Genomic DNA, 15,537 nt, shown 5'->3' with positions numbered 1-15,537 from the left:
ATACACTGTGACAGAGTGTGCACTGTGCGAGCCATCGATCCCTGTTGCAGCAGGTGTAGGCCAAATTCCAGCTGACACACATGAACATTTAACACCGCTTGCATGTCACTTAGAAAATGTGTGGCCATTCGCAGTCTTGGACAATCAATGTTGTACTCACAGTGAATTTTGTCTAAGTGCCCCATGAGTGTGGCTTTGGTGCGTGTGCTGACCTGACGGAGGGTGTAGCTATGACAGAAGCGGCAGTGGAGATCTATCATTCTGGACATCCCAGCTGGACAGTACTGTGTTTGGACGGACATGGTCTAACAACTGATCACTATGACTAGGCGTGTGTCCATTTGCTGTCATCAAGTGGACATAAATACAAACATATATCACTGTGGAAACGGGCTGCAGCAAGTGCGCGTGTATAGTGCGCACATGGACAGGCTGCCCCCAGGTTGGAACGGACCGTGACAGTGATGGTAGTTTACTTGGTAAAGTTTCTGACTGGTAATCAGAGCTTTTGGAATGCGCGGGTTCAAATCCTGTGGGTGACGTATTTTTTTATGTTTCTTCAGCTGTGCGATATGTATTGTGCAGCTGCTGGGGAAAAGCTGTTATGTTTCCGCATGCACGGAAGCATCGCAGCATGTATTTTTTTTATTTGTTATTTATTTTTTTCTTCACACCAAGTGTGTAACCACACCATGCCGTTGGTGGCACTGTGTTCCCACGTGCATGAACAGTCGCACCAGCATCGTGCACGCCTGCCCGTCAGTGCAATGTTTTGTGGTGCGCACATATCAGCTGCTCCGATGGGTGTTGCCCTTGGAGTTGTACATATTCGCACTATGTCTGAAGGGGCCTTTAGAATTTTACCTTGGCAAGATGAAAGTGGTCCGCAAAGCACCTTAGGCCCGACGAGAGCTCCTTCGGTGCCAAACTGGTACAAGGGGGGAGGAGGACTTTTAAGAAGCTGAAAAGTGTCTTAAGCAGGAGATATTCTTTGTATGCAGGATGACAGTGAGTCAGTAACACGCTACCGGCTTGATCTATGAAATTTTATTTTAATTTATTGTCTTAATGTATTTATAAATTGTCTAGGTTTTTTTGTCATATACACACTATTAATATTATCTTTTTTTTTTATTATTATCAGTCTTATTACACTCAACAAAAATATAAACGCAACACTTTTGGTTTTGCTCCCATTTTGTATGAGATGAACTCAAAGATCTAAAACTTTTTCCACATACACAATATCACCATTTCCCTCAAATATTGTTCACAAACCAGTCTAAATCTGTGATAGTGAGCACTTCTCCTTTGCTGAGATAATCCATCCCACCTCACAGGTGTGCCATATCAAGATGCTGATTAGACACCATGATTAGTGCACAGGTGTGCCTTAGACTGCCCACAATAAAAGGCCACTCTGAAAGGTGCAGTTTTATCACACAGCACAATGCCACAGATGTCGCAAGATTTGAGGGAGCGTGCAATTGGCATGCTGACAGCAGGAATGTCAACCAGAGCTGTTGCTCGTGTATTGAATGTTCATTTCTCTACCATAAGCCGTCTCCAAAGGCATTTCAGAGAATTTGGCAGTACATCCAACCAGCCTCACAACCGCAGACCATGTGTAACCACACCAGCCCAGGACCTCCACATCCAGCATGTTCACCTCCAAGATCGTCTGAGACCAGCCACTCGGACAGCTGCTGAAACAATCGGTTTGCATAACCAAAGAATTTCTGCACAAACTGTCAGAAACCGTCTCAGGGAAGCTCATCTGCATGCTCGTCGTCCTCATCGGGGTCTTGACCTGACTCCAGTTCGTCGTCGTAACCGACTTGAGTGGGCAAATGCTCACATTCGCTGGCGTTTGGCACTTTGGAGAGGTGTTCTCTTCACGGATGAATCCCGCTTCACAATGTTCAGGGCAGATGGCAGACAGCGTGTGTGGCGTCGTGGGGTGAGCGGTTTTCTGATGTCAATGTTGTGGATCGATTGGCCCATGGTGGCGGTGGGGTTATGGTATGGGCAGGCGTCTGTTATGGACGAAGAACACAGGTGCATTTTATTGATGGCATTTTGAATGCACAGAGATACTGTGACAAGATCCTGAGGCCCATTGTTGTGCCATACATCCAAGAACATCACCTCATGTTGCAGCAGGATAATGCACGGCCCCATGTTGCGGATCTGTACACAATTCTTGGAAGCTGAAAATGTCCCAGTTCTTGCATGGCCGGCATACTCACCAGACATGTCACCCATTGAGCATGTTTGGGATGCTCTGGACCAGCGTATACGACAGCGTGTACCAGTTCTGCCAATATCCAGCAACTTTGCACAGCCATTGAAGAGGAGTGGACCAACATTCCACAGGCCACAATTGACAACCTGATCAACTCTATGTGAAGGAGATGTGTTGCACTGCATGGCAAATGGTGGTCACACCAGATACTGACTGGTATCCCCCCAATAAAACAAACCTGCAACTTTCAGAGTGGCCTTTTATTGTGTGCAGTCTAAGGCACACCTGTGCACTAATCATGGTGTCTAATCAGCATCTTGATATGGCACACCTGTAAGGTGGGATGGATTATGGAATATTTTTGTTGAGTGTATTACTGTTATTTTATTATTACATCTATTTTGTCATTTGACTCGGACCACAATGGAAATAAGTGTTTTCACTTTATTGTGTCATGCATGTATTTTTAACATATTTAAAATTACACGTATTATGTACTTACAGTGAAACTAAATAAACTCATGCATGCAGGCATGGTTTTAATATATAGATACTCAACATGTGAATGACGTTTATTCAAACATTTTCAAGCTGTGTAACAATTCATTTAATTTTGCTGAGTTTCATCATCATAACATTAAGTTATCCTCACGATTACTTGTCTTAATGCAGTTCAAGTTATATGATCAGTTGCTTTCACTGTCCAGTCATGACTAGGAGCGTGGAGCACATTTGTTTGTTTAATTTCTCCTCCCATTATTTTCTTTGAAACAATTGTACCTGCTAATTCCAAGTATGTCTGAAGCTCTCCACAAGTGGTCCTGGGCTCTTGGACAACTCTTCTGATAATTCTTTTCACTCATCTCTCAGCAATCTTGCAAGGTGCACTGGTTGTGGCTGGTTTATGGTAAAAAGATTCTTCCCACTTCTGGATTACAGCCTCACAATGCTCACTTGGACATTCAGAAATTTAGAAATCTTTCCGTAACCAATGTCATCAATATGTTTTGAAACAATAAGGTTGTGAAGAGCTTGAGAGAGCTCTTTGCCTTTGACCCATTATGAGATGTTTTTGGTTGACACCTTTGTAATGAGACACCTTTTTATTGGCCATCAGTTGGGACTGAACCAGCTGAAATGGATTTGCGCTGTTAAGGGGCAGGACTGCTTTCTAATTACTGATGGATTTCAGCTGGTGTCTTGGCTTTCCATGTCTTTTTGCACCTCTTTTTTCAGGTGTTCAATACTTTTTTTCCTGTGTCATTTCACATGACTATGCATAATTTATACGCATCTAGTGTTTGATTCCTTTATGTGGATTACTTGGGGTTACTGACATCTGGTGAAAGAGTATTTGATAGCCCGTCACACCCGTAGCTGTGGTAATCTGTGGACAGACTCTCAATATTAATAAAAATATATGAAAATCACATTCACACAGAACAACCAAAAAACACATCTGACATTGTTTCTGTCTGCCTGAAGCCTCCTACAACCCAAACTTAACCTGACCTGTGCATCACCCCCCCCCCCCCCCCCCCCCCCACACACACACACACACACACACACTTTTTCCTTCACATACACAGTTTCTTTGCCAAACTGATTGTATTATAATGTGGTACTGGCAGAACATTTATCATACAGTGCAGAATGCACCCTCTTCTTTATTGTGCACATACTATGTTTTTCTTCCCTCCTGCGCACATGCTTGTTGCAGTGTGTGAGCAATTGGTGGCAGAAAAAAGATGAGAGAAATTTGACTTACAGTGAATGCATCATAGTGTATGTGTGTGTGTACCAAAGTGCTGACCTAAAGAACCAAAAAGCTAGTGAATTCCTCTCAAGAAACATCAGGAGAAGGAAACACTTGATGATCTGGCGCAGACAATATTTGTGTTTGTAAGACAGAGGCATTTTGCAAGGACTGAGGTAAATGCAGGCTTTGAACCCATGTGTCAAACACTGGGGTCCTTGTGGGCGACAGAAGGCCCTATATGTAGGTTCCATTCTATGGCCTTTCTATATGGAATTTGAGTTCTTCCCAAGTCAGTGCAGACTTCTTCTGGGTACTCTGGTTTCTGTACACAGTTCAATAATATGTTGGTTCATGGATGTGGAAGTGCTACTGGATTTCCTTGTTTGTGTGTATTCTGCAGCAACACAGAGTTCAGAACAGATTAACCAACAGGGGGCAATAAAATATAACCTTTACCTTGTGAGTGTGAGTGCAGCAGAAGTAATGATCATGGAAGGCTGGCACTGGGTGGTCTATCATGTCCATCAGATTAACAAACTGTTCTTAACCACATTAGGCATGTCTAATATGTGTTTGAACATGGATGCTGGTGTGCAGAGCTGGGAATAACAGGGCTCACTGTGCGAGGATCACTGCGGTAGGCCTCAGTCTGATGCACAATAATGATCTGTCAAAAATGCAGGTTTCTGAAAATGGGAAACATCCACAGATATGATCTAACTAGATGAAATCTAAGAGGATTTGACTCCAACCCCCACTTGCCTTGAAGATGTTTTGTTGTTGTAAAAGGTTCTGCAGTTAAATAATTACTAGCACATTACCTGTGGGGATCCACGGGCTCTAGATTTTTCTCTCTCTCTGTTTTAAGTATTTTATGTATGTGGACTTTTATTGCCAAAATTAAATCAAAATCAGATCAGGCACGAAACTACATATCGCTAGTTTAGTTATATTAGATTGGAGTAACAATGAAAATTTAATGTTACACTGGTTCAAAAGTGCATTTCTATCTTACATCTTTGAGAGTAACAACTGACGTGTGTTTTTGATCAGTCACTTTGGGCTTACTTGATGAGTTCCCAGTGAGTACCTTTCCATTGAAAAGAAGTTTTAAAAAACAACTATGTCCATTGTTGAAAAGGCAATCAAAAATGGTGCCAAGGGAAAGTTTTTTTTTTCACCATCTGTTTGTAGATGTTGAATAAACATTCAGGTTTAGACCTTTTTCAACTGGTATTTTCTGTCATGGAATTTTTGAACCTGTACAATGAGTAAATTGTAGCAAATCCTAATTTTGGAGCCTAACTAGCAATACACATCCATATTTATCATTTCAAAGCTGGCAGTGTCAACCCCGTGGAAAACTGGTCTAAATGCGTTTATTCACATATATTTTCTCAATGTTGAATAAACTTTCGCTACAAATATAAAATATTTTGTCAGCTTCTGCATAAACTGCACACAATCACAAAGTCCAAAAGCCAGAGTTTACTTGGTGTGGATCAGTCAAACACACAGATGGAGTCTAACTTCATGCTATTGCACGAAACACCTTTAATATGAACAAACTATACAGATGTTTCTATATTATAAACTTATCATTTCACTTTGTCCCTCTGGATGGATGAATAATTTTGATGTGGTGGACACTATAAATACAACAAACATTAAAAAATATCCTAACAGGAAAGACTGACAGTTTTCAACATACTGCAGTTTCTGTAATTATATTTTAAAATACAGATTAAGTACAAACAGTTGTATTTATTTGCCAATAAATGTTTACAGAATTTTAATTTATGCTCAACTATTTGTATCGAAATAGAAATTTTCCACTTTTATATGACTCCCCCCCAACACGTATGGGTCATTCTGAACATTTTAAATACCTTGGAAATTCTATAGCTGCTGCAGTTTAGAAAATACAGCTGTATTTGTAGTCACACTTGGGAAGAAAACGGGTGTGGTCATTTTTGGCCGGTTCATCTTGGATGAGATTTTGTCACATATCCCAAGTTGTTCATTGGGGTCATATTAGTCTAGAACAGTTCCTAATGATATGCACACGTCTCAGCTAGGTCCTCTACTACTGGTCCTTTCTCTGTGGAGTTTGCATGTTCTCCTCGTGTTTGTGTGGGTTCCCTCTGGGTGTTCCGGCTTCCTCCCACTGCCAAAGACATGCAGGTTTGGTGAACAGGGAAACTTTAAATTGAATGAGTGAAGGAATGACTGAGTTTGTCTGTCTATATGAGTGTAGCGGGATGAAAGTCCCGGGTCCCAATTGAAAAGACATTCCCGCTAGCTTGGCTAATGGGGATTTCCCCTTTGGCTGACCTGGTAGAGGAACGGTCTTTTGGTGCGAACCGCATGAGTTCGATCCCCCACCGTCGTCCCGGCCATGAAGGTCCTGCTGCTTCAATCTGGTGTCATGAACAGGATGTGGGTCACAGAGTATGCTAACATGCACCTGTGACTTCGGGACAAAGTCAAAAATGGTGGGGAGATGTGTAGCGGGATGAAAGTCCCGGGTCCCAATTGAAAGACGTTCCCGCTAGCTTGGCTAACGGGGAGTTCCCCTTTGGCTGACCTGGTAGAGGAACGGTCTTCTGGTGCGAGCCGCGTGGGTTCGATCCCCCACCGTCGTCCCAGCCACGAAGGTCCTGCTGCTTCATGAGACTAGTGGCCTGTCCAGGGTGTAGCCCGCCTCTGGACCAGTGATTGCTGAGATATGTTCCAGCCCCCCGTGACCTTTAATTGGAACAAGCAGGTTTAGAAATTGAATGAATGAACTCTTATGTCTTGAGATCCTGTTTAATTTAGCATGTTAACTGTTTAATGACATGAAATGTGTGGAGTTAGGGAAAATTAAATTATTTGTTTTTAACAAAAGATGTACTGTAGGTACATTGAAGGCCTCAAAAGTGTGCCATGTGGGACTGGATTGGAGTCTGTATATATATGATTCAAATGTATACAAATGGTATAAAAATAGAGCAGAACAACAACTAGAAAAGACAAATAGCCAAAATTATTAATGTATCATCTTTTCTCTTGTATCCATGAATGAGGCCTTAGGCTCTATGGTCCAGCAGTGTACAGTTACTTATGTGACATTACATAGTTCCTAGTTGATCACACCTTTTCAAGTTCCCCAAAACACACCTCGTATCGTCTCTCCCACATGGGACTCAAAAAAAAAGAAAAACAAAAGTGAAACTGCGTAACGCAGCTCCTAAAGTCCAGACAAATTGAAGAAGTACCTCTTGCTGTGAAGTCAATGCCTTTATGGCTGTTAGCTACGTCAAAGTTGCCTCCTTGTCAGATAGAAGTAGTGTCAGCTCTGAACTCTCAGCCTTCCAAAACGACTTTTTGATGGAATCTTTCCCCCGTATTAGTCCTATTCAGTCAAATAATCAGTTTCCACACATTTCTTAGCGTTAGGAATCTTAAACTGTCAGCATTCAATTAGGGAGAGATTTGATGTCCCCGTGGCATTACTGTTCAAGCTGAATAACACAACTGTCATCCCTGAAGGTGAAAGCGGTCCAGGGCATGGATGGAGACCCATTGTTTGGAGGATTGACAGGGGTTGATGCAACAGGCTGAAGTGAGTTAAGGCCACACACACACACACACACCACACCACAACACACACAAACACACACACACACACACACACACACACACACACACACACCACACACACACACACAAACACACACACGAACCGGAAATACGTCCGGTGCCCCAACTCGACCATACCCCAGCCTCTGGGAGGGGTGGAACTACCGAAATGGCGAACGGCAACAGATCGGCCCACCCTCCGACTGAGGTATGTCTCCGCTGCACCACACCCCGGCAACACCAATGACGAATGGTACAAAGGCTCACCGAGGCTGGAGTGGAACCGGGCCCTAACCAAACCAAGAAAAAGGCCCCAAACCCCCCCCCCCCCCCCAGGTGCAGAGGTCTTCTGAGAACACTCAGCGTGACCAACCTGCACCGCCCCACAACCCACAAGACAAACGGTCTTGGGGCAAGTGAGGTTGGGGTTAGGGATGTAGGGAAAAAAAAACAACAAAATAAAACGACCCAACAACCCAAACAGAAAATACCTAAAAACACATAAAAAATTAACGATTAAGTGAGCCCAGACGGGCTTCTGTCCGCCTAACAATTCACTCCACCAGACACGCCTCTAACTCCCCAAACAAATTATAACCCCTATTTGAAGAAAACAAAACATTAACCCGTACTAGATTATAATTTTTTTTATATATGTGTTATTTTGCCTGTCCCAGAACACCTGGAGATACGTCACCATTATTTTTCTTGACGGTTATATGTCGGGGCAATACTGTAATCTCTGCTCGTCCGAGCTGCATGGGCTCGTCAACAGGAGGAGCCAGAGGTCCCGTCGGAGGAGCCTCAGTGGAGCGAAGAAGAGGCGGCCCAGATCTGTGTCGGGGAAAGCCCCGAGACGAAAAAACCCGCTCTGATGGCCGCCCTCTCTCGCGTCCACGCTCCTTCATCCGATCAACTAGACGAATCACCAATGATATTAGCTCATCTAAATCGTTTGGCTCGTCATGGACTGCCGGCTCATTTTAATGACTCATTTAACCCATCTACAAACATTCCTCGTAAAGCTGCGGCGCTCCAACCTGACTGAGCAGAAACCAGAGAACATTGCATCACCGCACAAGGCTCCGGACGACAAACAATCGGTTCGGACGCCGAATCTCTGGGTGACGGAGTTATCTGCACTAGTATCGATGGTGCCGCAGCTGGAGCAGCAGGAAGCGAAACGGCTTGCGCTGCAAGCTCCGTAACACGGGCGTCTGTTTGTTTAATTTGGTTTACGAGATGCTGTAATTGCTCCCATATTTTCTCCAAGTGTTCTTGAACTTTTTCGGCAAAAGGAACCGCCTCTACCGCTGGGTCCATTATGGAATGGCCGGGAACTACTGTTATGTGTCGACGCGGGTTGAGGAGCGGACCTGCGTCAGACAGAACCCAGCGCTAAAAAATAACCAGAAAAGCGGTTCCAAAAACAATATTTTATTACACCCACTGGTGCATAATAAAGTGCAAGAACTGAAAAAGCGTCCCTCTGGTGGAGTGAAGGCTGGCACGCTCTCCAGCGCCCAAAAGGATCGAAGCCCGGCCCTCCTGGACCCACTACCACCGCCAAACACCCCCCAGGTGGACACGACAAACCGACCCCCTGCGAAGCATAGAAGAGGTGAGGTAAGTCAGCAGTTACAACTAATATCCTTCAAAAGACACACACTATCAGCAACACATGCAGGTCTGAATTTTAAGCTTTATGCAAATGAGCAGCTTCTCACAACAGGTGGAGGACCACTTGTCCGCATGCCACAGCAGTGAGAAGCAAGCTGCACAATCCTCATCACAATTCAAGTATACTGCGTAACAAAATACCAAGTTACTATCAACAATTAGTCAAACACTTAATCACCTTTGATGTGTGCTGACAGCATGTGTCCCTCACCCTTCCTTGCTTCACGGGCTCAATGTGTCAAACCCAGGCGCGGTCCTCAGTCTCAACATCACAAGGTCGAGTTCCCGGCAGTTCTGCTTGAATCACACATGACTTAAATGCAGAACGCCATCCAATTATCTGCTTCAGCTGAAAGTCTTTAAGGTTGCATGTGAGCACCATTCACAGGTGCTGCACATGATGTTGATGAGGGTGAAGGATTCTTCAGCCAGCACCTTCTCCACAGACAAATCAGTTCGCATGCCACCTGGAGAGCAAAGAAAAGAAAAGAACACCAAAATATCCAGCCACACCCCCCAACACACAACAGTGTGACTGTCATGCCCAATTGCGCTGTGTTTGCGCTTGTGATGGAGAGCTGTATGTGGGGTTAATCTACTGTCTCATGTTGTTTGTCAGATCAGTTGTTGGTTTGGTTTTGTGGTATGCAGGAGATCACTTGACCGAGGGTCTATACGTTCAAATAATAATTTAAAAAATACTGTCATCACTCTTTACTCTTAGTCAGTCTCTTACAACGGTGTAGCCTAAATACACGAGCTTTCTAGGAGCGCACCCAATTCATTACGCACGCTCAGAGGCAGGTACCCTCCGGTGAGCACTTTTTTTTTTGGGGGGGGACCCCGCCCCCCTGTGATAAACTCATTGCCCCCTTAATATTTTTTTTCTGGCGCCGGGCCTGTTTGGCAGGTGGAACACTTAAATGTTAATGAGCACATCATCAACTGTGTATGCTGTTGCGCGGTGTATATTCTCCACACAGAGGCAAAACAGAGTAATTTAACATTATTTTAGTCATTGTTAGTTCAAACTATATTTGTGGGAATCGTAATGATCAGGCAAATAATGTGATATATTTTTCAGCATGATTGGAGCATTTTTAAATTTTGACCTCTGAGTAACCCTTCATTGACCCCAACCTGACTACCACCCTAGGATCGCTGTCATACATTTTTGGGTAGGCCACTCATAGACGAAAGGAGGTACTATGTTCATTGAGATGTTATCAGCAGAAAGTATCCTGTTGGTGTCTGGATGTTCTCTGAATTAGACAGGCTTCATTAAACTGTCTAATAAATTCTGTTTGGAACTGGTGCAGTGTGGAACAAGAGTCTTTTGATCCATAGGAATTGTCTGTTGATGTTTTCCTGAGGTGTCAGGAAATAAATGGCTATCTTCAAACACTTTGCAAGAGGGGAATTTAGGAGCATTTTGGTGCCTGATACCAAGCCAAGTGATAACACAGTCATTCAGCTTAAGACATTCCAGCCTTAGTAATGTCTGGGCAGTCCAGTTCTTTGTTAAAAGTGAACAGTGACGCCAACTTTATTATGTAAAGATGTCTTTGGCCATATTTGCTACACATATACACACACAGTTTGAATTCAGCTCGAGCAAGATTGAGTTTGGATGCCTGTGTAGAATAAGCTGGATTTGAAAAACAGGTCTGAACACTATCAGCTATAAAACAATCTGGACTGAATCCAGTTCAAGTTGGTTGCCAAACCCAGTCTAAATGTGGCAATATGATGTGAGGTATGATGCACCCTGGACAGGATGCCAGTCTATGATAGGACACCCTCATTATCACTCACTCACTCATCTTCAACCGCTTTTCCGGGTTTGGGTCGCGGGGGCAACAGCTCCAGCAGGGGACCCCAGAGTTCCCTTTCCCAGGCCACATTGACCACCTCTGACTGGGGGATCCCAAGGTGTTCCCAGGCCAGTGTGGAGATATAATCTCTACGCCTAGTCCTGGGTCTTCCCCGGAGTCTCCTCCCAGATGGACATGCCTGGAAAACCTCCCTTGGGAGGTGCCCAGGAGGCAGTGATGAGACACTGAGCCCACCAAACTGGAAACCCTCCTCCCCCCGACTACACCTCGATATCCTGTCCATGAATATCACAAACAGGATTGGTGACAAGGCGCAGCCCTGGCAGAGGCCAACTTCCACCAGAAACAAGTCCAACTTACTGCCGAGCACCCGAACACAACTCTCGCTTTGCAAGTACAGAGATTGGATGGCCCTGAGAAGGGACCCCCTCACTCCATACTCCCGCAGCACCTCCCACAGTATCTCCCGGGGTACCCGATCATACTCCTTCTCCAAGTCCACAAAACACATGTAGACTGGGTGGGCATACTCCCAGGCAGCCTCCAGGATCCTTGTGAGAGTAAAGAGCTGGTCGGTTGTTCCACGATGAGGACAGAACCCGCATTGTTCCTCTTCAGTCAGAGGTTCGACTATCGGCCGAACCCTCCTTTCCAGCACCCTCATTATATGATCTTATAATTTGGTGAGTTACAAGATGGTAGCATTTATTGTTTTTTTGTGTTAAAAAAGGGAGAGAACAGACTCATTTATCTATTCACTTACTGCATTTTAGAGGACACATGTCTTTTCCAAAGTCAAAGAGTATCATCAGCACCACTACCAAGACAGGAAGGCTTATCACTTTTTTCCTTTGACTGTGAAAAGTTAAATTTAAACGAATGATGTACAATGTCATTCCATCCTTTTCAGATGATGGAGGGCCCAATTTTCAATGGAGCACAAAGGGATATGCAGTGCCGTGTCATTCCTCGTTTCCAGTTGGCGCTGTTGTTATTGTTGTCCCCAACATACATGGGCCCATGGGTATGTTCTGAAAATGAGATGTGGTCAGCCACAATTGCTAGGTTGTTTTTTTTCTTTTCTAAGCTGATTGCACCGTAAACCAACAAAAACCTGGTCTGAAGTAATATGCAGTGTATTTCAAGTATTTATACTGTTTGCTGTGATGTATTTCACATAGTCAGGTTCACAATGTGCACAAATTCTGCTTGCAGGAAGCACAAATGAAAAAATACCAAACTCCAGTGAAAAATGCAAAATCTTACCAAGGACATTTGTCTTATTTCTCGTCAAAATATCAGATTAGAATTAATATAAGACAAAATCACAAGTAAAGTTTCAGGGAGATAGAATAAGTTGTTTTGAGATCATAAATCTTTTAGGTGATAGAGACAAAAAAGCTTTTTAAGCGGCTGTGTTATCTGCAAAAGATATCAATTTACTTAATTTATTTCATTTATATAGGGCCAAATCACAACAAAGCTGCCTCAAGGTGCTTCACACAAGTCAGGTCTAACCTTACCAACCCCTTGAGCAAGCACACAGATAACAGTGGTGAGGAAAACTCCCTTCAATAACATGTGAATACCAATTTTTGTCTGTTGCATTACCAGGTGCACAGCTACATGCAACTCTTCTTAGTTTACTGAACACGTTACACAACCCCAATTCCAATGAAGTTAGGACGTTGTGTAAAATGTAAATAAAAACAGAATACAATGAACTGAAAATCCTCTTCAACCTATATTCAACTGAATACACCACAAAGACAAGATATTTGTTATTGCCCATGACATGGGCAACTTACACATCTGTGATGGCACCATCAGTGCTGAAAGGTACATCCAGGTTTTGGAGCAACACATGCTGCCATCCAAGCAATGTCTTTTTCAGGGACGTCCCTGCTTATTTCAGCAAGACAATGCCAAGCCACATTCTGCACATGTTACAACAGCATGGCTTCATAGTAAAAGAGTACAGGTACTAGACTAGCCTACCTGCAGTCCAGACCTGTCACCCATTGAAAATGTGTGGTGCATTTATGAAGCGCAAAATACGACAACGGAGACCCCAGACTGTTGAACAACTGAAGTCGTACATCAAGCAAGAATGGGAAGGAATTCCACCTACAAATCTTTAACAATTAGTGTCCTCAGTTTCCAAACGCTTATTGAGTGTTGTTAGAAGGAAAGGTGATGTAACACAGTGGGATGCTCCTTTTATACCCAATCATGACACTCACCTGTTTCCATACAGGTGTTCTTTGAGCATTCATTAAAATTCCCAGTCTTTTGTTTCCCCGTCCCAACCTTTTTGAAATGTGTTGCAGGCATCCATTTCAAAATGAGCAAATATTTGCACAAAAACAATAAAGTTTATCAGTTTGAACATTAAATATCTTGTCTTTGTGGTGTATTCACCTGAATACAGTGGTCCTTGCTATAACACGGTTCACCTTTCGCGGCCTCGCAGTTTCACAGATTTTTTTTTTGTGCAATTTTGCATGCTTTTTTTTTTTTTTTAACAGCGCATTGTGTTCTGCGTCCTTATCGGGCGGGCCAGTCACGGCACTGGTTGGTATCACCGCGATTGTTCTCACTGCCTCCGATGCGCTTACTGAGTCTGCGGGCTCGGTAAACACAGCAGCAAGCCACTCACACTGCCCCCCCCCCCCCGTCTGCTGTGCGGAGCTGCACCAAATCTGGCAACAGGTCCAGAGACTACGCTCGCTGTTTTGATGCAGATGTTGACCGCAGCCGCAGAGCTCCGTGGCCACTGAGAGAGGCCTTGGATTCTTTGCAGGTCCCGCATCCGTACCTCCAGAGGCAGTGAGCGAAGGCAGAGCACACGCATTGTGTTCTGCGTGTGTCTGTTTATAATCTTCTCGCCCAGAAGAAAAAAGAGAGTGTTTACACAGGAGAGAAAAGTGAGAAAATGTTAATGCCTGTTTGAGAAAAGTGTATAAAGTGTGTAGTGAGGGGTTTTACAGACTTAAAACATCTATAATAATTACAAATAATAGTGCTGACTACTTCGCAGATTTTGCTTATCGCAGGTTATTTTTAGAACGTAACTCCCGCAATAAACGAGGGACCACTGTATACTGTAGGTTGAGCAGGATTTGCAAATCATTGTATTCTGTTTTTATTGACATTTTACACAATGTCCCAACTTCACTGGAATTGTGGTTGGCATGACTGCATTTAACAGTGTTGTTGTTGTCAGTTCAGCTGCTCCCAATAATGTTCGGGGGCACCACAGCAGATCCAGCCAGATCCGCACTGGTATTTGGCACACGTTTTACACCAGATGCCCTTCCTGATGCAACTCCAGTGTAACCTGGAGAAAGCGTTTGGGAACTAAGGACACTAATTGTTGAAACTTTGTAGATGGAATTCTTTCCCATTCTTGCTTGATGTACGACTTCAGTTGTTCAACAGTCCGGGGTCTCCGTTGTCATACTTTGCGCTTTATAATGTACCACACATTTTCAATGGGCGACAGGTCTGGACGGCAGGCAGGCCAGTCTGGTACCTGCATTTTTTTTTATGCAGTGCCGCCTGAGGGATCAAAGGTCACAGGCATTCAATGTTGGGTTTTGGCCTTGCCGCTTACATGTAGAAAGTTCTTCATATTCTCTGAATTTTCTGATTACATTGTGGACTGTAGATGATGGAATCCCTAAATTCCTTGCAATTGAACATTGAGAAACATTGTTCTTAAGCTGTTGGACTTTTTTAATGCAGTTGTTCACAAAGTGGTGATCCTCGCCCCATCTTTGCTTGTGAATGGCTGAGACTTTTGGGGATACTCCTTTTATACCCAATCATGAGTGTCCTCATTACATTTTACACAACGTCTCAACTTCATTGGAATTGTGGTTGTAATGACTGTATTTAACAATGTTGTTGTCAGTTCAGCTGTTCCCGATAATGTTCAGGGGCACCACAGCGGATACAGCCAGATCAGCATTGGTATTTGGCACAAGTTTTATGCCGGATGCCCTTCCTGAAGCAACTCCAGTGTAACCTGCAGAAACACACACAGCTGCTGGTGTTCCAAAGAGGTCTCCCATCCAAGTACAAACCAGATGCTGCACTGTGTAGCTTCTGTGATCTCCCGGGATCAGGCTGACATAGAGCAGACCGGCTGCAATTGCTGTATTTACAATAATGGTGTAAAATAGCTATAAACTGTTCAGGTGGCCCAACACACAGTATTGTTACTCTGTTTGTCTATAGGAGCATGTCTAATGTCTTTGAACCATTGAAATGCTTTAAAACTCACCAGTTGCTGTTGAAGTTTGATGAAGTTAGTTGGCTGTTAATCATAGCGTCTTGTTATCTTTGCTTCAAATTATGTGATATCTGAGCTTGATATCTGACATTATCAA

The 15,537-nt window shown here is 43.7% G+C and overlaps 1 long non-coding RNA gene across 1 annotated transcript in view; it reads right to left on the bottom strand.

Annotated features, from left to right (window-relative positions):
• Nucleotides 1-15,163, bottom strand: part of LOC117519712 — a 29,288-nt gene extending 14,125 nt beyond the window's left edge. The window contains exon 1 of the long non-coding RNA XR_004563393.1: nucleotides 15,046-15,163. This is a non-coding gene — a long non-coding RNA (uncharacterized LOC117519712). The remainder of the gene's footprint in view (nucleotides 1-15,045) is intronic.
• Between the last annotated feature and the right edge of the window lie 374 nt (nucleotides 15,164-15,537).

This window comes from Thalassophryne amazonica, chromosome 1, assembly GCF_902500255.1.
Source record: "Thalassophryne amazonica chromosome 1, fThaAma1.1, whole genome shotgun sequence".
Classification (NCBI taxonomy): domain Eukaryota; kingdom Metazoa; phylum Chordata; class Actinopteri; order Batrachoidiformes; family Batrachoididae; genus Thalassophryne; species Thalassophryne amazonica.
Note: the sequence above shows the minus strand (reverse complement) of the source record. Positions and strands in the feature narration are given on the sequence as shown.